Raw genomic sequence first — 26,763 nt, 5'->3', positions numbered from 1 at the left:
GGAGAAGAGTGCAACAGAGGGGGAGAGGGGGAGGATGAGAAAGAAAGAAAGAAAAAGAAAGATGGAAAGCATAATTCTTTGCCAGATTCCCTTGACAGGCTGATTGATGTTCTGCGTGCTTCCAACAGTTATGCTTTTGTTCTCCATGCGTTTATATCGCTCAAAGGATCATTGGAAGGCAACCAAGATGATAAGCCTTAAATGATTCTAACTTCATGTTCAATGAATTTTGAGAAGATTTGTAGCTCAGGTTGAGGTTCTGGATGTTGGTTTGCTCGCTGAGCTGGAAGATTCATTTTGAGATGTTTCGTCACCATACTAGGCAATATCTTCAGTGGGCCTCCGGACAAAGCACTGCTGATAATTCCTGCTTTCTATTTATGTGTTTGGGTTTCTTTGGATTGGTGATGTCATTTCCTTTGGTGGTGTATTTTCCTATGGTGATGTAATTTCCTGTTCTTTTTCTCATTGGGTGGTAAATGGAAATGACATCACCAACCCAAAGAAACCCAAACATATAAATAGAAAGCAGGAAACATCAACAATGCTTCATCCAGAGGCCCACTGAAGATGTTACCTAGTATAGTGACGAAACATCTGGAAATGAACCTTCCAGCTCAGCGAGCAAACCTACATCCAGTTCATGTTCAATGTCAGGAAGAGACTAGGCCGATTGCTGTCTCTTAATTGAAACCCTGCCTGAAGTGTGTGAAATGAAATTTGAAAGTTTCCTATCCATATAGCTTAATTCATTGGCTTTAGGCTTTAATTATGTCACAAGTAAGCTCCACATTTTTCAGTTTGTAAAGGAAGGCAGAACTGCATTTATATCGTGTCTTCACTGGACACCCCAAAGCACTTTACCACCAATGAAGAAATTTTGAATTGTACTAATTTTTTGACGAAACTATTTTTATTTCTTTGTAGGCACTCTACTTCCTCTTGACAACTTTCTGTCCTACCAAACTTGGTGACATTGGCCAATTTAAGTAGCGTATAACTGGTCTCTTCAGCCAATCATTGATCTAGATTGTAAATGGTTGCAGCACCAGCACTGATCCCTGTGGTACCATGTCCGTAACTTTACTAACCCAAATCTGCCACATACAGGTGCTTGATAACAGCAGCATTACTTCTTCAGCTCTCCTGAGTAGAACTAATATAGAAAATGGCCTTACATTTCAGTGTTCAGTCAAGATTAAGGAAAGATTTTCTCATCTTTGATTCAATTTTGACAACGATTATCACTGTGACTAAACCAGAAGAAGCCCCTTTGAATCTGAACTCAGTTCTATCAAAAAGAATCTGATGACCAGCTGTCACTAAAATGAAGTGAAAAACAAAAGTTTTTATATTTACTACAGAATTATTTTAATGTATGGAAGAAACAAGGTAGTTTATTCCATTGTGAGGAAGACTCACTCTTCAAGTCATTCCATGGGGTCGGGGATCCAGAACTAGAGGGCATAGGTTTAGGGTGTGAGGGGAAAGATATAAAAGAGACCTACAAGGCAACGTTTTCACACAGAGGGTGGTACATGTATGGAATGAGCTGCCAGAGGATGTGGTGGAGGCTGGTACAATTGCAACATTTAAAAGGCATCTGGACTGGTATATGAATAGGAAGTGTTTGGAGGGATATGGGCCGGGTGCTGGCAGGTGGGACTAGATTGGGTTGGGATATCTGGTCGGCATGGACGGGTTGGACCGAAGGGTCTGTTTCCATGCTGTACATTTGTATGACTCTAAGTCGGACAGGGTTATTTAAGTCAGACCTTTTTAATTTATAGCAGTCGATAGAATATACTGCAACAACCAGACATAGCAAAAAGCACCTAGTTCTTAAGTCCCAGAGACAGGACTTAATGGTGCGAGTGGCTAGGATCAATTGATCAGAAAGGAAAGTCGTAAAAGCCAAATTAAATTGATAGGCATGGAATGAAAGACTAACAGAGTCAATTTCAAGCAAAATGTAAAATATAGAAATGAACTTATGTACTCAGTTTTTTCCTATAATACATGATATATTGCCACATGTGCAAGTGTATATCCAAGAGGAGAAAAACAAAGAGCAAGTGACTTCAGATTGTGTAGGAGGGAAGGTTTAACTTCAATAAAAAGGGAAGCCTGGTCAATTAAAATGGTCTTTAAGTGAATTGAGGTGCACATTTATCTCAGCTGAGAGGTCAAATAAAACCACTAACAAACATTTAAACTGGGGACACAAGGGAAAGGGAATATCTGAGGATCAATAGCAAGAAATCTTTGGAGATAAAGCAAGGAAGACAATAAATGAACTAAATTGTTTTGTAGAGGTATCAGTGGAATAATAAATAGAATGGACAAGTTAGAATCAATGGTAAAATAACAAGTTTATCAGAGTTACTCTACCTGACTAGCAGATATCAGTGGGAACAAACTTGCATGTCCTTTTAAAACAGTAAAGGAGGAAACAAAGTGGATGGTACTGTTTATCAAAGGCGGTTTCTGCACTGCGAAACAAAAGAGTTGGAAGGTGGCTCCCAGCCTCCCTGGGTGGGCTCGGAGGCTACTAAAGGGAATTAGTCACTGATACAAATATATTTCAGGCTGCCAAAGTCTATCATGAGTTAGATACACTGTTATGTAATAAAGATTTTACTCGTCCTGACTAACGTAACAAAGAACAATTGCACAAACCAAGATCATGAACATGAGGTGAATGAGAATAAATTATTTTGATTAAAACATTTCCAGTTAAGAATTGACTCAGTTTTCAGGAAGTTCTATAAGAATGGAGAATACATTGCAACAGCATCGTCCAAAGGGGTTACTGAATAAAGCTGCCAAATTACACTTTTACCTGCCAATATTCACACCTACTGAAATTTGGCATAATTGTAGTGAGTTATTGGAAACAAATAGAGTAACTATACTCCTCCAGATTTGAGCACTGACACAATGATTTTCCTTGGAAACATTGACTATTTAGATTGTTTGGGATCATGTTACTGTTTCTTCATCTACTACTTTGGGTTTCATTATTAATGTCTTTTAACAGTTAGTTTACTAACCCAAATGCAAGGTGACAGCATCCTGTATTTTTTTTTAAAACAGGTTTTAATTTGCCTGTATGAAAAAGTGTATTTAAGTATGTCAAGATGTTGCAATAAAGTAACAGCAAAGAAACATTGGGGGGGGGGGGCGCACTAGATTTACATCTGATGGATGAGGAAGCAGTTAAAACAACTTGAAGTCAAGAAACATTTGGGATTTGTGTTTATACAATTTTTGTTTTCTGGTTACAAAGCAGTCAACAAAAACTATTTCGCTACCTGATATCGCCACAGCAAACTTTCACGTCATGAAGTTTTGCATTAATGACAAAATAAGAAGGAAGTACTGGAAGAAAATTGGAGAGTTACAAAAAGGCTTTTTCTTGGTTTGCAAAAACAATTTATCCTAAAACGAGAGAGTAAAACCAGAATTATATAAAGAGAAGTCATGGACGTTACAAGAAATAATTACAGTAATGAAGGTCATTCAGTCCAGCTAATTACAGCTGAGGACGGCCATTCACCTCATCTTTAAACGTCCATTCAGAATGATCCTGAACAACAACGATCCCTGCTTACAGCTTCTATTTTTTCCTTTTCAAAGGATTCCATCTGCATTGCTCGATCTAGGGGACTAGTCCATGCATTGCCCATTCTCCTTTGAATAAAACATGCCAGCTATCAGTCCTCAATTTGTATTTTCCCAGTTTAATTGCGAATTCTGTAGTGATTGTAATTAGATCCGCCAGGTGGACCTCAGAATGAGTTTCACGATTGGACCAGATTAGTAGCCCCAATCAGGGAGCCCTAGCTGACACAAAAAAAAAGGAATGTGGGGGCCTTGCTGGTTTTCTGGGGCACTGTATTGTATGCACTGTTTTTTTATGTAACTGAACTGCCTTGTGTCTTTGTTACTGTTTTGTGGTGATTGAAACTGGGAATTTGAGGTTTGTCCTCAATTCCCTGAAAACTGGTTGATGTTAGGGTTTGATCCCTGGCTTTGCTGCCCCTCTCCCTTGTAAAATTGCAGTTTCTCTGTAAACAGCTATAAATTTTAATTGTTTTGTAAACTGTGAATTGTTTAATAAAATATATATATAAAAAAAGGAATGTCTGACATTCTGATATTCAGAGCTGGACCAGCGTCAAGGACTTTTCATGTGTAAAGATTCATTTGGTGACTCGGCACTGGCCTCAATGGAGTTATTTCAGCGGTGATGAGAGTAAAACAATTTTCTGAAGTAACTCGCTCACAACAGTCATCTATGAGACGTGATAAGCATTTCTGGCATTATACCTTTATTTGGAAACCTTGACTCATTCAACCCTGAAGGCTGGGCCCAGTATGTGGAAACAATATATAGAACATAGAACATAGAAGAATACAGCGCAGTACAGGCCCTTCGGCCCTCGATGTTGCGCCGATCCAAGCCCACCTAACCTACACTAGCCCACTATCCTCCATATGCCTATCCAATGCCCGCTTAAATGCCCATAATGAGGGAGAGTCCACCACTGCTACTGGCAGGGCATTCCATGAACTCACGACTCGCTGAGTAAATGAATACGTTATTTCATTCCAGTCAAATGACATTGTGGCAGATAAAAGGCAACAAATAATTCTCCTGACAGCTCGCAGACCCACAGCTTTTACTGTTTTAGATTTATTTAGGTTGATATTGTCATTTGTACCTAGGTACAGTAAAAAGAGGATAATGTTGCCACATTACAGCGTCACCTTTGGAATAAATTACTGAATAAGTTGCATAAATGGTCAGGTACTGAATAAATTAATATTAAATTGATATTAATAAAACTGAAATCACTTCAAAGGTTCGGCTTTCCCTCTCCTGGCAATGTGCTCCTTCCCTGCCGCAGCCAGTGTCATCACTTCTGGGCCCTCAGCGTCTGAGCTGGAGACGATCATGCTGCACAGGTCTCACACCTCCTCCAACGCTGCACATTGACTGACAGGTCACGGCCCTGAGTTGACCTATGTGGCCCTGGCTCATCTTCCAATGCTGCCACTCGAGATGGAGCAGGGATGGAGGTACACGGAGCTCTGGCCTCCCGCAGAACATCAGGAGGCCACCCCGGGGCAACCCAAACAAAGAGGAAACACTACTGACTTGGACAGACAATGTTGAAGCTGTGTGGATTTAGCAGAACCCACCGCAAGAGCTATGAGCGGTCAAGCCCTACACTCAAGAGCCAAATGCAACCGACCCCGCCGTCGCCATCTTGCAAGTTATTTGAAGCCTAACTTTGAGGCACCAGATGCTAAACCTTTCAAGAGTTAACTGATTTAGTTAAGGAATTACAACTCAAGTCGCCTCTAATTCTGAGATGCTAGCGTTTTACTCGGCAATTCCAGAACCAGGGGAAATCCGTATCAGGATTTTTAACTAGGTTAAAATGCCTGGCAGAGACACGTGACTTTGGTTTAACCCTGAGTGAAGTGCAGACAGATGGTTGTTTATCGGATTAATGATGTAACCTTGCAAAAATGCCTACTATCTGAAACCCAACTGGACTTCAAACAGGCACGACAACCAGCTGTATCATTGGAAAACAGGGCAAGTGGTGGATATAAATTGCAGGGTATTCCAATGGAAGTGGACACACTCTCCAAGCCAAGTGAGCTTCAGGAACACCAACTGAGTTAAGGCAATTGCACAGATTGTCTCAGGAAATATGGTGTGGCTATGCAACTGACTTCACTTAAGTGGTGCTGCCCAAGCTCAACCAGCAGAGGGACTTTAGGACAGCCCACAGTAAAACCCAAAAACAAAGCCAAACCTTGGCCAAACGGTTAAAACTTTCTTCAGACTTTGGGCCCACAAGCCATTGCAGTTGCTGCCGGTATGTGGAACTGAGACAGCAAAGGAGTCCTACTGGACATAAATCAAGTGAGAACACTCATGGGCTGGTATCTAGCAGAGTGCATGCCCTGAAAAGGAACAGGCAGATTGCTTAGCAACATCCAAATCTAAACCAAAATAAACATTTGGTTCTAATGGAGGTCGATCGCAACTTGGCCATTACCACTCTTCAACAAAATTTGCTCTGGATTCCAACCCTTACGTTTGCGCAAGACTGAGAACTTGTACTGGGGAACCTTTATAGGTTAAGGGTACAACTTTGCTTCTGGTCTCTTACTGAGAAGCAGCTGGAGCCTTGCAGAGAAGTGTTAGGATTTCAGGGATTTACAAGCTATACTCCAAACCTAGGTAGAATAGATAGGGGCAAACTCTTCCTTTCGTTGGAAGAATTAACGATCAGTGTACGCTGATTTCTTGGTAGAAGTAGCAATGCAGACATGAAGAAACAACACATTTAAAAAGAAGCTCAGAGTGTTTTGGGTTTGGATGCAAAGCAGGAGAGATTCGTTGAGCCATATTCTATCATGGCATTCAAAAAGAATTGGATCATCTAAAGAGGAAACAATGTGTAGATCTACAGGGGAAAAGGTGAGGGAATTGTATTTCATGAATTGCTCGCAGAGAGCTAGAAAAGACATGGCCAGCTGAATGGCCTCCTTCTGCAATGTATCAGACAAAGAGAAAGACTGCAACATTTTGAAGTTTGCTGACAGAGAAAGGTGGGTGAGAATACAAGCTGTGAGGAGGACATGAAGAGACTGCGAACAGCTATATAGTGAAATCACAACTAGTCAGACCTGGATAAACCAAAATTACAGTTGTGGTAAAGCTGTCACGTATTCCTGCAGACAGAATAGGAATAACAACAAAAGCATGGCCATGATATACCAAAATTCCAGACTGGTAAGTGCAGATAACTTGTGGTTGCTTGTCATGTGACCGGAGTGCAGTGAGGCTAGGTTAGAGTGAGAGATCATTAGCCAGTCTGCAGTGATGACTGCAGACATTCTTGCCCATGTACTGAATTAATACATGCCAAAAGACATTTTTAATGTGGATGAGACAAGACAGTTTGATCATCTTTTTCAAACTCATTCTTGAATGTTGAATCCGTCATGTTATAGTCTGCACCAACATAGATAGCACTAAAATTCTGTCACCGCTTGTGACCTGACAGTCCAAGAAGCCACGGTATTTTGTGAACGTCAAGACATTATCCACAAAGCATGAGACTAACACAACTATTTCCACATTTTTACAGCATGGACCAGGAAAGCAGACAAACGGACTAATGGAAGATCAGGAAGATTATCACCCTGATGACCCCAAAGAGTCTGATAAGTGCCCCTCTGCCTGCTTCCCTTGCCAAAGCCACAAAAGCTTAAGAGATACTGAGAGATTGTACTGCAGCAAAAAACACAAAAACCTTTGGCTACACTGACATGGCAGACTCATTTGAAGTTAGCATGCTAAGTAGAAAAAGATTGAGCTTTTCCAGAGCTAACTCCCCATTGAAAACTATGAACAAATTGAGAAATAAGTACTTTTTTCACATATCTACTTTATAACTGTGTTTCAGTTATTTTTGTTGACTAAGACCGCATCTGGAAACAAATCAGGGGAGGTGCCAGAAGACTAACATGGTGTCACTAGTTAAGAAAGGTGGTAAAGAAAAGCCAGGGAACCAAAGTTGGAGAGAATCCTGAGGGACAAGATTTACATTTATTTGAAAAGGTAAGGTCTGATTAGGGATAGCCAACATGGCTCTGTGCATGGGAAATTATCTCATTAACTTGATTGAGCTTATTGAAGAAGTAACAAAGAGGATTGATGAGGGCAGAGCAGTAGATGTGATCTATACGGACTTCAGTAAGGCGTTCGACAAGTTTCCTCATGGTTCACTGGTGAGCAAGGTTAATCACATGGAATACAGGGAGAACTAGCCACTTGGATATAGAACTGGCTTGAAGGTAGAAAACAGAGGATGATGGTGGAGGATTGCTTTTCAGACTGGAGGCCTGTGACCAGTGGCATGCCACAAGGATCGGTGCTGGGTCCACTGCATTTTCATCATTTATGCAATGATTTGGATGCGGACATAGGAGGTATGGTTAGTAATTTTGCAGATGACTCCAAAATTGGAGGTGTAGTGGACGGTGAAGGTTACTTTAGAGTAAATTGGGATCTTGATGAGATGTGCCAACGGGCCGAGGAGTGGCAGGTAGAGTTTAAATTAGATAAATGTGAGGTGCTGCATTTTGGAAAGGCAAATTAGAGCTGGACATATAACTTGATGGTAAGGTCCTGGGGAGTGTTGCTGAACAAAGAAACCTTGGAGTGCAGGGTCATTACTCCTTGAAAGCAGAGTTGCAGGTAGGTAGGATAGTGAAGAACGTGTTTGGTATACTTTCCTTTATTGGACAGAGCACGGAGCACAGGAATTGGGGGGGGGGGGGGTCATGTGACAGCTGTACAGGATGTTGGTTAGGCCACTTTTGGAATACTGTGCACACTTCTGGTCTCCCTGCATTGGGAAGGATGTTGTGAAACTTGAAAGGGTTCAGAAAAGATTTGCAAGGATGTTGCCAGGGTTGGAGGATTTGAGCAATAGGGAGAGGTTGAATAGGCTGGGGCTGTTTTCCCTGAAGCGGAGGCAGGGGGATTGACCTTATAGAGGTTTATAAAATCATGAAAGACATTGATTGAATAAATATGCAATGTCTTTTCCTTGGGGTGGGGGAGTCCAGAGCTGGAGGGCATAGGTTTAGGATCAGAGGCGATTGATTTAAAAAAGGGACATAAGGGGCAACTTTTTCATGCAGAGGGTGGTGTGTGTATGGAATAAGCTGCCAGAGGAAGTGGTGGAAGCTGGTACAATATTTAAAAGGCACCTGGATAGGTATATGAATAAGAAGGGTTTTGACGGATATGGGCCAAGTGCTGGCAAATGGGACAAGATTAGGTAAGGGACTTGGATAAACTGCAGAATTGGGCTGAGAGGTGGCAAATTGAGTTCAATGCAGCTAACTGTGAGGTGATGCACTTTGGAAAGAATGACAAAAGGCAGAGTACTGGGTCGATGGAAAGATTCTTGGTGGTGTGGATGTGCAGAGGGATCTTGGAGTCCATGTACACGGATCCCAGAAAGTTGCCACCCAGGTTGATAGTGCTGTTAAGAAGGCATATGGTTTGTTAAGTTTTATTAGTAGAGGGATTGAGTTCCGAAGCCGCAATATCATGCTGCAACTGTACAAATGCTAGTGCAGCTACACTTGGAATATTGTGTACAGTTCTGGTCACCGTATTTTGGGAAGGATCTGGAAGCATTGGAAAAGGTGCAGAGGAGATTTACCAGATGTTGCCTGGTCTGGAGGGAAGGTCTTATGAGGAAAGGCTGAGAGACTTGAGTCTGTTCTCCTTGGAAAGACGACGACTAAGAGGGAATTTGATAGAGACATACAAGATGATCAAAGGATTAGATAGGGTAGACAGTGACAGTCTTTTCCCTAGGATGATGACGTCAGCTTGCACGAGGGGGCATAACTACAAAATGAGGGGTGATAGATTTAAGACAGATGTCAGAGGCAGGTTCTTTACTCAGAGAATGGTAAGAGCGTGAAATGCCCTACCTGCTAATGTAGTTAACTCAGCCACATGAGGGAGATTTAAACAATCCTTGGATAAACACATGGATGATGATGGGATAATGTAGGGGATGAGCTGAGAATAGTTCACAGGTCAACGCAACATCGAGGGCCTAAGGGCCTGTTCTGCGCTGTATTGTTCTATGCTCTAAGATCTGGTGGGCATGGACAAGTTGGACTGAAGGGTCTGTTTCCATGCTGTACATCTCTATGATTCTATAAATCAGATTTCCTCAGCAATCACAATCACAAAGCTCTACCACAACAGTTTTGTGGTCCCGTACTCTGAAACTTTAACCTATTGCAATTTTGGAGACAGGTTAAATGAGCGAGCAAAAGGGGAAATGTGAGGTTAATCACTTTGTAAGATAAGAATATTTATTATAAGTCATGAAAGTTCTAAGTATTCACTTTCAAAGACACTGGTGTAAGGAATGGAAGTAGTTAGCACGCAGATACAACAATTAGAAAGACAACTGGTATGCTGATCTTTTTGCATTTGGGACTGAAATATAAGTATGAAGAGGAGGTTTTGCTACAATTATACGTGGCCTTGGTGAAACCCCATATGGGATACAATACTGTCTTTATATTTGAGGGACAACATACCTGCATTAGGAGCAACAAAACAATACTTAAATAGATTGATCTCTGGGATGACAGACTGCAAAAACTAGGTCTATAAAGGTAATGGATTGAGTAGAATAACAGTAGGGATAATGGAACAGAAAAACCACAGCAGTTTAAAAAACTTGAAGAAATGGCTCTGAAGTAGGGGTAATTCTTGCAGAAAGCTGCCCAAAACATTATTGATACAGCTACATTTACTCAATATATTCATATTTTTAGAATTTTTCACTCTCTTTTATTCCCATTTAGTCATAAACATAATGCAAATATGACTTCCAGGGTTTCAACTCCAACTTAACATTTTAAGGTACAAGAAGGAAGGTTGTCAGAAATCCCTTGGAGCCAGGCAAGTTACGATAAGTTATGAAAACTTGTGCTACATAAAGGCTAAGGACAAGTAGTGAAGTTACTACATATCTGGTACCAATAGGCAGAGCATCTGGGGGCCCAAACATAGCCTTATGTACCCAGAAACAGGATTTCCAGTGATTCCACCCATTTGTAAAGAGAGTGAAAAGTGGTCTCAAAAGTTGTGCGTGTGCTATGTAATCCACTTGCAAAACAGATAAGAATGGACTACACATGCTGTCATTAATAAAAAAGCTTGTTGAATCCACTGCAAAAACTGAAACAATCCCAATTCCTAGTAACTTGGGTGAAGAATTTTTTTTAAAATTAGTAGTAAACAACCTTTCAAGTAAATGGAAAGGTAGGTGCATATCTATATGAAAAATGTAAGGCTGGTCTGTTCACTTAAGTGTTTTAATGGCAATATTAGCTCATTGGAATAACTACTCATTATTCTCACATCAGTGAATATTGACATTTTAAACATGCTGTAGCTTTCATTTCCTTTGTTTTAATAGTGTGAGACTACGTGGTGTCAAGTATTTACCTTTATGCCTTCCTCTGTAATGAAGGGTATTGCTTTTGAAGTCTTTTTGATGACGTGTGGTCTAAAAAACAGACTCTCAACTATGACCCATCACTCTCAGTGTTTATAAAAATTTCAAACACACTCTAGTTTTCTGACTGTAATCCAATAGAGTGTTACTGCTTGGTGTCAAGTATTTATCTTTACACTTTGCTCCATAATGAGGGGTTTTACTTTTGAAGGTGGTAGACTGTCATATGGTCCAAAAACATATATTCCCCAATATTAAAAGATGGGTAATATGGACTAATGTGAAGTAAAATTACACTGATAAATATCAATTGAAAGCTAGATTGAAAAAAACAAATGCAGTGATAAATATTCCCAGTCTCCTCAAGCCATTCAGTTAATGTTTAAACTGGTTATCAAAACGGCAAGGCTGTGCTCATGAACAATAGTTGCTTAGCTTTCATAAATATTCAAGTGTTTTTAGTTTGAAAGAAAAGAAATTTTGTCAACGCTTTTATGTTGACACATCAGGACAATTCACAAGAATACCAATTTAAGAGGAAAACAACATTTATACTGCATGAGATGAGAGTACTGATTTGTTGGTAAGAGAACTCAGAAGTTTGGACATATGGATTCTGATCAATGGAGGAGTCAAAAAAGTGCTGTTGCTTTGATTTCCTAGTTATTAAATTGAGGTTTAATTTCCAGGATCCTGAAAATGTTTAATTTACCCTAGACAGAGCAACATGTGAAGCTGCCTATGACAGACTATTATTATGCAGTAACAATGCAAAAGGTGTTTGCCACTCAAAGGATGCTAGAGTCAAGCCAAAAACAGTCTCCTATTAATAAATGATTAATGTGGTATATGAATTTCAGGAGTGCTGTGATGCCAAAGATTAATGGATTGTATCTAACAGTATACTCCTTCAGCTGTTTGCAACAAGTCATTGACACATCCACACACTGCACCTGTTTCAACTCAACAAAATAACTGACGGATATTCACTAAATAATTTCTCATGGAATGCCCTGACTAATCAGACTCAACCTGCCTGGTCTAAAATGTAAACAAGTCTGGCAGTTAATTGGTAATCGGCATTAATAGGTGTACCCTACATACAAAATAGGAGTAGTAGTAAACCGTTTAAACCTTCAAGTCTGCTCCATCATTCGATAAAGTCATGGCTGACCTGCGTGCATTTCAAATTCCATATTCCCATTTACCTCCAATTAGCTGAGATTCACTTATCTAATAAGAATCTATGCATATCTTAAATAACACTGAGGCAGTGTTCCAAAATCGTACAACGTCTAATAACAAATATAATTTTCTGAAAGGGCAATCTCGAATTTTAAAATTAGGTCCTGCTGGTTTTGGTCCCACCCATAAAAGGAAACATCCTTATCACGACCAATCGGGTTGTTCTGCACTTCACCCCTCGTTTCTCTAAACTCTAATGGTAACAAGCCCAGGCTATCCATGAGACAGTACGTTCATTCCAGGCATCAGTCTAGAAAATTACCTCTCAATGCATTCTCATTGTTCTTAAATAAGGAGACCAAAACCAACCCCAGTATCTGAGATGTGGTCTCACCAATGCCCTGTATAACTGAAGCTAAACCTCCTTACTTTCTGTTCAGTTCATCTCATTATAAAGAATAGCATCCTTTCAGCCTTCTTGATTACATGCCGCACCTGGATGCTAACTTATGTAACTCACGTACTGCAATACCCAAAAATCTCTGCACTTTGGAAAGCAGAACTCCACCTGTCACATCCTGCCATTAAAACAAAGGCATACTCCGTTTTCTGCCAATCTTCCATCTGTGCTAATAATACCTCGTGCACCATTTTCCACAAAAATCTTTGACTTGGCATGTCAATAAATGCATTCCAGAAACCCAGATATAGTAGAATTACAATCTCCACTTTATCCACAATCCATGTTACTCCTTAGTTTAATAAAATTGGTTAAACATGACTTCCCTTTCACAAAAATCAGACTCTTCCCAATCATCTTTAGTTTTGCTAAGTATGCAGCTTTAATCGCTAATTGTCAATGCTAACACGCTCTCCCCAAGAAAGCCAACTGGGCATGGTTGATAGCAGGTGGGTAGGGTGTCAGGTAAATGAATGACTGGATAAGGTTGGGAAACCATCAGATCTGTCAGATGGATGCGAGGGTTCTAAGGGGTAGAGCTGTTGGGTAAAATATGTAGGAGCGGTGGTCAGGTCCAGGTTCTATCAGGGGTTCACTTTAATAGCTACCCTGAAGTTACATCTCTTCATAACCTTCTGAGTTTCCGTCGGTAACTGTTAAGCGTAACCAAGTTGAAAGTTTTCCAATGTTCTGACTTTACTGGATTGTTTTGGAGGGTTCCAGGGACAGAGAAACTGTCTGCTAGAAGTTTCAGTTTCTTAGCCAATTCCCACAGAGTCAGCTTTGTTAAGGACTCCACATGGCCTTGATGAGCTACTGAGTCTACAGTGCTCAACGACTACCTAGCTATTTGTGCCACTATATTTTATTAAATACATATTTAGATTAGCGACACATTTGAGACCTGCATGGTTTTGTTTGAAAAGATTCATTTCCACAGTTGTAAACATTGGAGCTTTAACTTGTTCTATACAAGTGCTATCTGATACTGAAGTATTAATGGGTTGACAAACAGTTGTCATTTCATCCTGCTTATTACAAACAGCTAAAACTGATGTACTGTGCTCAGAGTACAGTGTGAAGCAAAGATGCAAATGCTCAACATTTTTAGTAATTAACTGAAAGAACAAAGTTATCAGTCAAATGTTCAAATACAATGTTCAAATGTTTAGATTGCACCTGAAATGAAGGGGGAACAATATCCTGGTGGGGATATTTGCTAGAACTACTCAGAAGGGTTTAAACTACTCTTCTGTTGGGGATGGGCGGGTGAGGTTAGGGCACACTAAGCAGCAGTAAGAAAAGACAGAAGGTTGAGGCTGGTACAGTAGTTAAAGAGAGCAAGTTAAAGCAGACAAGAGCATGGTAGGGAACGAGGGAAGACTGATGAATTAAACTGCATTTATTTCAATGCAAGAGACCTGACAGGTAAAGCAGATGAATTCAAGGCATGAATGGGAGTGTGGGACTAGGGCACCATAGCTTTTTCAGCAACATGGCTGAAGCAGGGAAAAGGACTGGCAGCTCAACATTCTCAGATACAGACACGATAGGAAGAATAGTAGGGGAGGCAACACAGGAGAAGGCATGGCATTTCTGATTGGGGAAAAGAAAACACAGCAGTACTTAGGATATTCCTGAGGGATCATCCAGTGAAGCTGTATGGGTGAAAGTAAGAAATAAGAAGGGGGGGACCATTTTTATGGGATTGTACTCTAGCTGTCCCAAGTCAGCAGGAAATTGAGGAACAATCTGCAGGAAGATCATAGATAGATCTAAGAATAATACAGTTGTAGTAGTAGAGGATTTTAGCTTTCCAAACATAGACTAGAACTGCTACAGTGTTTAGGGCTTGGATGGGGAGGAATTTGTTGAGGGTGTTTGAGAAAACTCTCTCAATTAATATGTAGATTGCTCACCTAGAGGATAGGTAACACTTGACTTTCTCTTGGGAAATATGGCAGGGAAAGTGACTGAGGTGTTAGTGGGGGAGCACTTTGGAACCAATGACCAGAATTCCACCAGTTTTAAAACAATTAAGGAAAAGGTTAGGCATGGTCCACAAATTAAAGTTCTAAATTGGGGCAAGGCTAATTTTGATGGTACATGACAGGAAATTTCACATGTTGACTGGGGGAGGCTGTTCGGAGATAAAGGGATGTCTGACAAGTGGAAGGCTTTCAAAAGTGAGATAATGAGTGTTCAGGGCCAGCATGTTCCTGTTAATGTGAAGGGCAAGACTGGCAGGTGCAGGGAACACTGGATGACTAGAGATATTGAGGGTCTGGTCAAGAAAAAGGAGGTGGCTTATGTCAGGTATTGAGAGCTGAATCAAGTAAATCCCTTGAAGAGTATAGGGGTCGAGGAATACACTTAGAATCATAAAGTCACAAATAATACAGCACAGAAACTTAAGAGACAAATCAGGGGACATGAGATAGCTTTGGCAGATAGGGTAAAGAAGAATCCAAAGAGATTCTACTCTACAAAAAGAGTAACTAGGAAGAGAACAGGATCCCTTAAAGATCAACTAGGCCACTTATGTGTGGAACTACAGGAAATGGGTGAGATCATAAATGAATATTTTCCATCAGTATTTACTATGGAGAAAGACATGGTTGCTCGGGAGCTCAGGGAAATAAATAATTATGTTTTGAAAAGAGTCCATGTTACAGAAGAGGTGGTGCTGAAGGTTTTAAAACGCTTAAAGGTAGATAAAGCCCCAGGAACAGATCAAGTGCTTCCCAGGACATTGTGGGAAGCTAGAAAAGAAATTGTGGGATATCCAGCAGAGATAATTGTATCATTGACAGACATGGTTGAGGTGCTGGAAGACGAGGCTGGGTAATGTTGTGCCATTATTTAAGAAAGGCTGCAAGGGAAAGCCAGGGAACTACAGACCTGTGAGCTTGATGTCAGTGGTGGCTAAGTTAGAGTCATAGAGATGTACAGCACGGAAACAGACCCTGCGGTCCAACCCGTCCATGCCAACCAGATATCCCATCCCAATCGAGTCCCACCTGCCAGCACCCGGCCCATATCCCTCCAAACTCTTCCTATTCATATGCCCATCCAAATGCTTTTTAAATGTTGCAATTGTACCAGCCTCCACCACTCCCTCTGACAGCTCATTCCATACACGTACCACCCTCTGTGAAAATGTTGCCCCTTAGGTCCCTTTTATATCTTTCCCCTCTCACCCTAAAACCTATACCCTCTAGTTCTGGACTCCCCAACTCCAGGGAAAAGACTTTGTCTATTTATCCTATCCATGCTCATGATTTTATAAACCTCGATCAGGTCACCCCTTCAGCCTCCAACGCTCCAGGGAAAACAGCCCCAGCCTATTCAGCCTCTCATGATAGCTCAAATCGTCCAATATCCTTGTAAGTCTTTTCTGACCCTTTCAAGTTTCATAATATCTTTCTGATATTAATGACCTCCCAACTCCTGTACTCAATACTCTGACCAATAAAGGAAAGCATACCAAAAGCTTTCTTCACTATCCTATTTACCCGCGACTCCACTCTCAAGGAGCTATGAACCTGCACTCCAAGATCTCTTTGTTCAGCAACACTCCCTAGGACCTTACCATTAAGTGTATAAATCATGCTAAGATTTTGCTTTCCCAAAATGCAGCACCTCACATTTATCTGAATTAAACTCCATCTGCCACTTCTCAGCCCATCAAAAAGTAGCAGACCCAGCACCTATCCTTGTGGCACTCCACTGGTCACAAGCCTTCAGTCTGAAAATTAACCCTCCACCACCACCCTCTGTCTTCTACCTTTGAGCCAGTTCTGTATCCAAATGGCTAGTTCTCCCTGTATTCCATGAGATTTAACCTTGCTCACCAGTGTCCGTTGGGCAACCTTGTCGAATGCCTTACTGAAGTCCATATAGATCACATCCACTGCTCTGCCCTCATCAATCCTCTTTGTTACTTCATCAAAAAACTCAATTAAGTTTGTGAGACATGATTTCCCATGCACAGAGCCATGTTGACTACCTGATGAAGGGCTTTTGCCCGAAACGTCGATTTTGCCTGTCTTCGGATGCTGCCTGAATTGCTGTGCTCTTCCAGCACCACTGATCCAGAATCTGGTTTCCAGCATCTGCAGTCATTGTTTTTACCCCTGATCAGTCCTTGCCTTTCCAAATACATGTACATCCTTAGGATTCCCTCCAACAACTTGCCCACCACCGAGGTCAGGCTCACCGGTCTATAGTTCCCTGGCTTGTCCTGACTACCCTTCTTAAACAGTAGCATCACGTTAGCCAAACTACAGTCTTCTGGCACCTCACCTGTGACCATTGATGATACAAATATCCCAAAGGGTCCAGCAAACACTTCCCTAGTTTCCCACAGAGTTCTAGGGTACACCTGATCAGATCCTGGGGACGTATCCACTTTTATGTGGATAACACAATCGATCTCTTGGAACCCAAATGTCCCCCTCATTGCATTAGAGCCAGTCTCAATACTAGAAACTTGGCTGTTCGTGCTACATTCCCATGAGAATCCATCCACCTACATTTTCCAAAACAGCAAACTAGTTTGAAATGGGGACAGCCACAGAGGTCTCCTGCACTACCTGCCTACCTCTCTTACCTTTCCTGCAGTTAACCCATCTATGTGACTGTATCTGCGACTTTTCTCACTTCCTATAACTGCCATCCATCACATTCCCTTGCTCTTGTAAATTCCTCATTGCCTCTAACCATTTCTCCAACCCGTCTATTCAATTTGATAGGATTCGCAACCAACAGCATTTATTGCAGACATAATCCTCAACATATAAACTCTCCCATCCAACGAGAAGAGCATAAGAGTGTACTAAAGGCCATTTTTGCATCTTTCAATCTCCAAACCCAGAAAATAGCACTGTCTTATTCCTCTACTAACACTGCTCCAGGCTAACTTAATACTTATGACTTATATTTTTAAGTTTAATCAGGGAAATATCTCAATAAAACATCTAATCAAGGACGAATCCACTCTGCTCACTACTGCAGACTTTCTGTAAGGCCACGCTTAAAAATAACACTTCTGTTTCTGTGCTGTGAGCTGTCCCACACAGGTTCCTCCAAGATCAGTTGTGAATTTCACTGTTTGTTAATTTTCCCAGATGCACTCCGATGTCCAGCAACACACGGATTCAAACAGCAAAAGCTGTAACTGCGCAGGTTCACTGTTGTGTCAGGGAACAGTCTATGTTTTGTATGTGGGAAATTGTCTCTCACCAATTTGATTGAGTTTTTTGAAGAGGTGACCAAGACGACAGATGTCGGCAGAGCAGTAGACATTGTCTGTATGGACTTTAGCAATGCCTTCGACAGGGTTCCATGTGATAGACTGGTTAGTAAGGTTAGATCACATGGGAGAACTGGCTAATTGGATACAAAACTGGCTTGACAGTAGGAAAGAGAGAGTGGTGGTAGAGGGTTTTGTTGAGACTGTGTTCAGTGATGTGCTACCAGGATTGGTGCTAGGTTCACTATGGTCTGGTAGGACAATGATGACTTGACAAGGTTTTCTATACATCTCCACGACTGCTTTTTTTTGGAGGGAGGCGGAATTGGAGGCTATAGACAACCCCCAATACTATTTTCCATCCTTTGGTATTTCTTTGCTCCATCCATACAGATTTCACATCATTTTCTAAGCCAATATCCATCTACATTATTGCACTGATTCCATCCACCCACTTTCTTTTCCTTTTTGTCTGTCCTTCCTTCCTAAATAATGAATATCCCTGAACATTCAGTTTCCATCCTTGGTAACCCTTCAGTATGCCTCAATAATCACCACTATATCATAACAGTTTATATCTATTTGCGTTGCTAATCCAGCTACCTTATTGCTAACACACTACATATTAAGACACAAAGCCTTTAGATTTATTTTCTTTTTAAAACCTTGCTGATCATTATAGCTTCATTTTTCCACTCTGGCCATTTGTTTTTCCACACTTGCTTTCCCTACATTTCACTTCCTTGCTCCCTCTGGCTATTGAGGGAGTGCAGCGTAGGTTCACAAGGTCAATTCCTGGAATGGCGGGACTACCTTGTGCTGAAAGACTGGAGCGACTGGGCTTGTATACCCTTGAGTTTAGAAGACTGAGAGGGGATCTGATTGAGACATATAGGATTATTAAAGGATTGGACACTCTGGCAGCAGGAAACATGTTTCCGCTGATGGGTGAGTGCCGAACCAGAGGACACAGCTTAAAAATACGGGCTAGACCATTTAGGACAGAGATGAGGAGAAAATTCTTCACCCAGAGAGTGGTGGCTGTGTGGAATGCTCTGCCCCAGAGGGCAGTGGAGGCCCAGTCTCTGGATTCATTTAAGAAAGAGTTGGATAGAGCTCTCAAGGATATTGGAATCAAGGGTTATGGAGATAAGGCAGGAACAGGATACTGATTAAGGATGATCTGCCATGGTCATACTGAATGGTGGTGCAGGCTCGAAGGGCAGAATGGCCTACTCTTGCACCTATTGTCCCTCTCTACCTTCATGGGTGTCCCATTCTCCATCCATTGTAATTTAAACCCACCCAGACAGCACAAGCAAACACCCTCCACCCTCAACATTGACCAGAAGCAACCTGCCCTGCTTGTACCAGTTTTACCTTCCCCAGAACTACTCCCAGTGTCCCACAAAGCTAAAACCTTCCTTCCCTTTCGCTAGCCATGTATATCCTGGTATATCCCAATATTTTTACTCTTGCTAGCACTTGACACTGGCAGTCATCTGCAGGTTGCTACCTTTGAGGTCCTACATTTTAATTTATATCCTAATTCTCTCTATTCTGCTTGCTATCAACCATTTTTTAGCCTATACTGTTGGTACCTACATGTAGTATAAGCACTGGCTAGGTGGATTAGCCATACTAAGTGCAGAATTACTGGGACGTCAGGTAGGATTCCCTTCAGAGGGTCAGTGGAGAGATTCCAAGAATCATGATAGGGACCTTATTTCACTCTAAACATTCCTACTGCCACCCAAAGACCTTGTTTTAAGTTCTAGAAACCTTAAGTCTTGTCTTTCTTATGTCACATTATAGAGGCCCCATCTTTCCTAGTTAAATCCAAGTATAGCTCGTTGTTTAAAGAAATAAGCTTTTCTAATTTACAGCAATTAATAAATGAAATCATAGAATCCGAGATCGCAAACCTTGCCTATTTTAAACAGGAGAAGGCAGATGAGATTAGTTCAGAATGGCTGAAAGGCCTTTTCCTGTGCTGTTCCCCAGCCAGTATATATCGACTTGGCAGTTTCATGATCGATCCGAGCAGTTGCGATACCACAGATCCTCCAGGGACAGTGCTGCACTGGATAAGTAGTAAGTCCAGCTGATAAGCCTCTGGAAAGCCTGTGGATAAATGGCAAAATCCATTCCTTCTTCCAACTAAGAGAAAACACCTAACCATTAAATAAACCAAGGTTCTGGACACTTGGAATTTATTTGCTTTTCCTTAACTGACAAACATATTTGTCTGTTTCAGGCTAGAGTATAGGAATATAGGTTAGAGATGTAAAGAAATGAAGCATTTTCTCAAGATTTAGATTCCTTTAGTTTAGTAGTGCTACAATTATGACATAAGTTTTGGGATAGTGCCCTTAAACAATAACGAAGGGGGTCATGTGCCCTGTTCTGATGGCTTCCTGACAGCAGCTTGGGTAGTTTGATTGCCAGAAATTAAAGGGGACACAGATGTTTTACCAGGAAGACAATTCATGGTCTTAACATTTGAAGGTAATGGCACCAGTCTGTGTATTAACAATGGACAGGCTGAGAGTCTCCATACAGTGTAACGTGATTAGAATATCAGGTTGGAAACAACTGTGCTTTCAACTGTCTATCCAGCTCCAAAATGAAAGAGAGATGGATGCTCACAAACTGTCAATCAGCATTGCTACCTGGATGCAAAATCAATGTTTTCACATTATCATACAGACTCAAAACACTAACTTTGTCCATGTGTGTGTCTCTCTCTCTCATTCTTTTAATTGTTACTGCAATGCTGCTAAAAGTTTCAAGCACTTTTGTTTTTATTCAAAATTTCCAGATGGCATAGTGCACATCTCAAATCCAACAAGCCCAGAATGGAGGCTGTGCCGAATTTGGATACTGGTGGGTTCTGAGTCGGGTAGTTTAGATCTCAGCAAATCAGAATAAGTTAGCTCAGGTGGGGTCAAAGATCATTTGGAACATGGGATAGATTGATGTGTGAAGCAGACAGTGTTCAGAGTTACACTGTGCTTCACCCAGATAATATTACTCAGTTACATTTCTTTTTGAAGGAAGTAACATTCCATGCACTAATTCTAAAAGTGTCCAGCTTTTAGACAGCCAAATTAAGTCAGGACCTGCGTTTTTGCTTTTGTTTTAGCATTTCTAGTCTATTTATAAAGGTAAATGTCTTACTATGCGAATTCTTGTTGAGCCATCTATTCAGCTATCAACTGAAAATTCAAATTCATTTCTAAAAGTTGGTCCCTACAAGGATCACAATGGCAACAATAATATGAACAATTTAAAACAAAATCCATTTCCATCCAGAAGTATGTGATAACTCTTCTCAATAGTGTTGTGATGACTTTGCCAACTTTGAAATCCAACTGCAGAATAAATGAAATTAAAACATAAATCAATCTTAAACTTATGCAGGAGGAGGGCTAACTTTAGGAAGTTGAAAAGATCTAGGAGGAAATGAATCAAGAATTAGTAGGCAAAGTGGTTATTGAAAAATGGGAGACCTTCAAAGACAAAATTATTCAAGTACAAGGTGGGAAAGGAAGGGCAACTAAAGCTGCAGCTGCCTGGACGCCCAAACATATAGAGGCTAAAATAATGAAGCAGATTGTGACAAACTTGTAACTTAAAATGCAGTAGGGAGTCAGGCTGAATACTAAACACATAAAAGAACTAAAACTGTGAACAACAGAATGCAATACAAGTGTTCAAGAATAGATTAGCAACTAAAAGAGAAGAATGCAGAAAACATCTATAAAAATATATAAGAGTAAACAGCTGGTTAAAGGGAAGACTGACGAGGAAACAAAAGGACATCCTCTCGAGGCACAGTCATAGCTAAGGTTCTCTAACAGTTTGAGACTTTTTAAAAAGTTTTATATGGGGCAACTGAGGGCATAAAAGCAGAACTGGACAAAGAGAATAAGCAATTTAGGTTCAAGGATAGACTAAGGGAGAAGCAGTGGCAGGCGTTTAAGGGGATATAAAGAATATACTCATTGGAATATACCTACTTGAAGAAAGATTCTATGGATGGGTCCACAATCTGTGGTTAAGTAGAAATGTTAAAGATAGCACTGAACTTAAAGAAAAAGCATTTAATTCTGCAATGACAGGTGGTAATCAGAAGAATGGACAGAATATTTTAAAAATGAATAATGAGTGAACAAAAGTGAAAGCTAGGAGTGCAGATGCCAGAGAATCAGACTCGAAAAGCAAAGCAGGTCAGGCAGAATCTGAGGAGCAGGAGAATCAATGTTTCAAGCATCAGGGGCTGGGTGACAAATGGGGTGGAGTTTGCTTTCGATATGGTCTCCTCTACATTGGGAAGACAGAACGCCGACTCACGGAATGTTTCAGAGAACATCTCTGACGCGCGCGCGCGCTCACACACACGCCCTGTAAGCTGGCCACTTCAATACCGCCAAGGACATACAAGTCCTAGGCCTCCTCCACCATCAAATTCAAGCTATCTGATGCCTGGAGGAGGAACACCTCATCTTGGGACCCTCCAACCACACGGCAATGTCCATTTCATAAGTTTCCTCATCTCCCCTCCCCCACCTATCCCAGATCCAACCCTCCAACTCAACACCGCCTTCTGTAACTGTCCTTCCCACCTATCTGCTCCACCCTCCACTCTGACCTATCACCATCACCCCCCCTCCACCACCTGCATGTACCTATCGCATTCCCAGTTAGCTGAGCCCCCATCCATTCCCCTCCTATTTGTCTCTCAGCCCCCTTCCCCGCCCATCAGGAGCAAAAGCTAGTCAGAAATATAAAAACAAAGAGACTTGTTTCTGTAAACATTTAAAGAACAAAAGAAAAGAAAAGGAGAAAGTGAGGACTGCAGATGCTGGAGACCAGAGTTGAACAGTTGGTGCTGGAAAAGCACAGCAGGCCAGGCAGCATCCGAGGAGCAGGAGTATCGATGTTTCAGGCATAAGCCCTTCTTCAGGAATTCCAGCACCTTTTCCAGCACCACACTGTTCAACTAAAGAACAAAAGAGTTAAGTTAGCACTGATAGAAAAATAAGGAAATGATCGACAAATTGAACAGATATTTTGCATCAGTCTTCACTAAAGAGATACGAGAAGTAATTATAAATCAGGGAGGGAGAGAGGAGCTGGGAAAACCACAATCACCAGGTAAGTGACACTGTAAATGGTTAGAGCTGGGGGCTGACAAGTGCTGCTGTCCTGATGGACTTCATTCTATGATCTGAAAAGCAGCATTTAATAAGAGAGTTGGTACATTGACTAACTTTTTTTTAAAAAACTCCATCAATTATGTTAAAGGCTGCTTTGAACGATAGTGGAAACTGATAGCACTAATTCATGCAAATACAAACGAGAGTTTTTTTTTAGAAAGTAATATGCTACAATATTGCATTGTGCAATTTGAGCCGTGACATGTTCTAAGTGTACAGTAGCATGAGGAGGCGAAGACTTGACTGTTAACTTTATAAAGGAAGAAAATTAATCTTCACAGTAGAATGACACATTGTATTTTCCATTGTACAATATTCCCTAAAACAGCATAATGTTTTATGTAACACTAACATGAGTAATACCATCTTGCTGAAATCTGAAGTCCCCACCTGATTCAGAAGACCACCCTTACCCCAGTACCAAAGAAAACATGCGCAATGTACCTCAACAATTACAAGACATTCGCTCTGACTTCCATAATCATGACCTGCTTAGAGAGGGTGGGCATGACCCACATGAACTCTAGCTTCCCAGCTTGCCTTGATCCCCTGCAATTTGCCTACCAGCGAAACAGGTCCACAGTGGATGCCATTTCCCTAGCCGTACTCTCATCCTGAAACATCTGAATGACAAGGACACCTACATCAGGCTCCAAGTCACTGACCACAGCTCCACCTTCAACACCACAATACCTACCAGCCTAATCTCAAAACTCCAGGATCCATGACTTGACCCTGCCCTTTGCAACTGGATCCTCAGCTTCCTGACCCACAGACTGCAATCAGTTAAAATAGACAACAAAATTCCTTAACAGTGGTGCCTACAAGTATGCAAACTCAGTCCCCTTCTGTACTGCCTGTACACTCACGACTAGGTAACCAAATTTCATACGAGCGCCTTCTACAAGTTTGCTGATGGCAACACGATTGCAGGTCAGATATCAAACAATGATGAGTCAGAATATAGGAAGGAGATAGAGTATTTGGTGCTGTGGTGCAATGCTAACAATCTCTCTCTCAAAAGGCAGCAAAACAAAAAGAACTGATCACTAACTACAGGGAAAAAGGAGGAGAACACGCCCCTATTAACATGGCCAGAGTTGAGGTGGAGTGGGTCGAAAGTGTCAGGTTCCTTGGAGTGATGACGACCAACAGTCTGTCCTGGACTTCCCATGTAGATAGGACAGTCAAAGTTGCACAGTAATGCTACTTCTTCCTCAAGAGGCCGATTAAATTCAGCATGTCCATTAGGATCGTCACCAATTGTTACGGATGCAACACAGAAAGAATACTATCCAGGTGCATAACAGCTTGGTATGGCTACTGCTCTGCCCAGGACTGTAAGAAACTATCGAAACTGGTGTCCATAGCCCAGACCACCAGAGGAACCAACCTCCCATTCATGGACTCCAAACGTTTCTTCTTGCTGCAGAAAAGGTTGCTAATATCATCAAACCTCCCACCCCGACAATGTTCTCCTACAACCTCTCCCATCAGGCAAAAGAAGCTTGACCACAAGCACCGACAGATTCAATAACAGCTTCTTCTCTGTTGTTATAACACTACTAAATGGACCAAATTTTAAATCAAATGTTGACCTTGCTTTTGTGCAACTCCAGAACCAGTCCTAACCTTGTATGCCTCACACTATCTAAGCACCCCATGATTTGCACGTCCTTGTTGGTTAGGATCTGCCTGTACTGCTCGCAGAACAAAACTTAGGTACATGTGACAACAATAAATCAAATTAAATGAGAAGTAATCTTTATGAAAATATAACTTCCTGTAAGTGCAAGTTACAAGATTCCATTGACTTAACATGTTCATAGCTGCATTTAGGTTCCATTCAAGCCTCCTCCCAGTTTTCCTCATCTAACTATGAGTGTAACATAGAAACGTACAAGATACGAGCATGAATTACTCCTGGTACCTGCTCTGTCATTCAAAACAATCATGGCTGATCAAGCTCAATGCCCTCATCCTACCTTACCCATATTACTTCATCCCCGTCGGCACTGGAGTTACCTACACCTCCTTGAAAATAACAATGTTTTTGCCTCAACCACATTGCGGTCATGAATTCCACAGGCTTACCACTCACTGGGTGAAGAAATGCTTCTTCTCAGACCTATAAGGCTTACCCCTTATCCTTGAACTGTGACACCCTGGTTCCGGACAACCTCCCCCTCCCCCACCTGCCCAGAGGCATACCATAACAGGAACTAACTCCTACCTTTTGACCCCTCATTATTTTGACCCCTCTTAACCTTTCCCAAGCAAAACAGGCACAACTTCTCCAAGGCATCCACTTAAGTCTCTCAACTCTGGAATCAATCTTGCAAACATTTCCTGCAAGTTCTGAAATTGTACCCTGCACTTCCAATTCAAGATCATTAACAGATCAAGAAAAACAGTGGTTTGGGAAAACCCATTGCAAACCTTCCCCAAGTACAAAAACAAACATTTACCACTACTCTCAAACCTGCCATGCAACCACTGGCCTTTGCTGACAAAATTATGTGACAGTTTATCATTTCCACATTATCTTCATCAATCCCCTCTGTTACCTCAGTACCCTTTTGTCAGCAATACCAGACACATCTGATCTGGTGCTGGTGACTTATCAATTTAAATACAGCCAGATTTTAGATTAGATTAGATTCCCTACAGTGTGGAAACAGGCCCTTCAGCCCAACATGTCCACACCGACCCACAGAAGATTAATGCACCTAACACAATGGGCAAGTTAGCATGGGCATTCACTTGACCTGTGCATCTTTGGACTGTGGGAGGAAACCGCAGCACCCAGAGGAAACCCACGCAGACATGGGGAGAATGTGCAAACTCCACACAGACAGTTGCCCGAGGCTGGAATCGAACCTGGGACCTTGGTCCTGTGAGGCAGCAGTGCTAACCACTGAGCCACCGTACCACCTATTCTGATGCCTTCTTTTAATGCCACTGTTTCCTTTTGTCAGAAGGCTTTACTAACCTGTGTTACTACCTCCATGTGACATAACTTGGAAGAATTGTGAAACTTTAGACTTTAAGGCAGCAGATGGCCAGTGGCAGATTAAATTTAATGTTGGGATATGCAAAGTGATACATGTTGTTAGATCAATGAGGAATGACGCGAAGGATATAACTCTAATTCTAAAGGGGATTCAGGAATGACTTGCTGGTATACGTACTCCCGGATTTCTATATTCTTAATTCCACTTAGAATTGTATTTTCCACACAATAATCCTTTACTTTCTTACCAAAATGTAAATAACTCATATTTTGCTACTGAAATTTATTTGCTAATTCTACCTCCATTTTTGAAGTTTATTTATTTAATCTGCTGCCATTCATATTGATAACATCTTCCCTACCCAATTTGATTATGTCCATGAATGTATAAATTGCATAGATTCCAAAATTACATTCTTAGTGTAGTTGGTGAACAGCAATGGTCCCAGTGGAACCACTCTCTACCTTCTCCCATTCTGAACAGCAGTATTTGCCTTTAACTTCTAATTTGGTTTGCAGCCGGCCGGTTATCC

At 41.3% G+C, this 26,763-nt stretch overlaps 1 protein-coding gene across 5 annotated transcripts in view; it reads right to left on the bottom strand.

Moving 5' to 3' along the window:
• Positions 1–26,763, bottom strand: part of arfip1 (ADP-ribosylation factor interacting protein 1 (arfaptin 1)) — a 206,456-nt gene that overhangs the window by 107,818 nt on the left and 71,875 nt on the right. The window contains exon 1 of one of the 5 annotated variants that reach the window (XM_043700004.1): positions 19,926–20,190. The exons of the other annotated variants lie outside the window; for them this stretch is intronic. The gene's annotated coding sequence lies outside the window, so the exon portion shown is untranslated. Of the gene's footprint in view, positions 1–19,925; positions 20,191–26,763 lie in introns of those variants that run through there. 5 annotated transcript variants of the gene reach the window in all.

This window comes from Chiloscyllium plagiosum, chromosome 1 (genome assembly GCF_004010195.1).
Source record: "Chiloscyllium plagiosum isolate BGI_BamShark_2017 chromosome 1, ASM401019v2, whole genome shotgun sequence".
NCBI classification, from domain to species: domain Eukaryota; kingdom Metazoa; phylum Chordata; class Chondrichthyes; order Orectolobiformes; family Hemiscylliidae; genus Chiloscyllium; species Chiloscyllium plagiosum.
The sequence above is the reverse complement of the archived record's forward strand: the minus strand, read 5'-3'. Positions and strand labels throughout refer to the sequence as shown.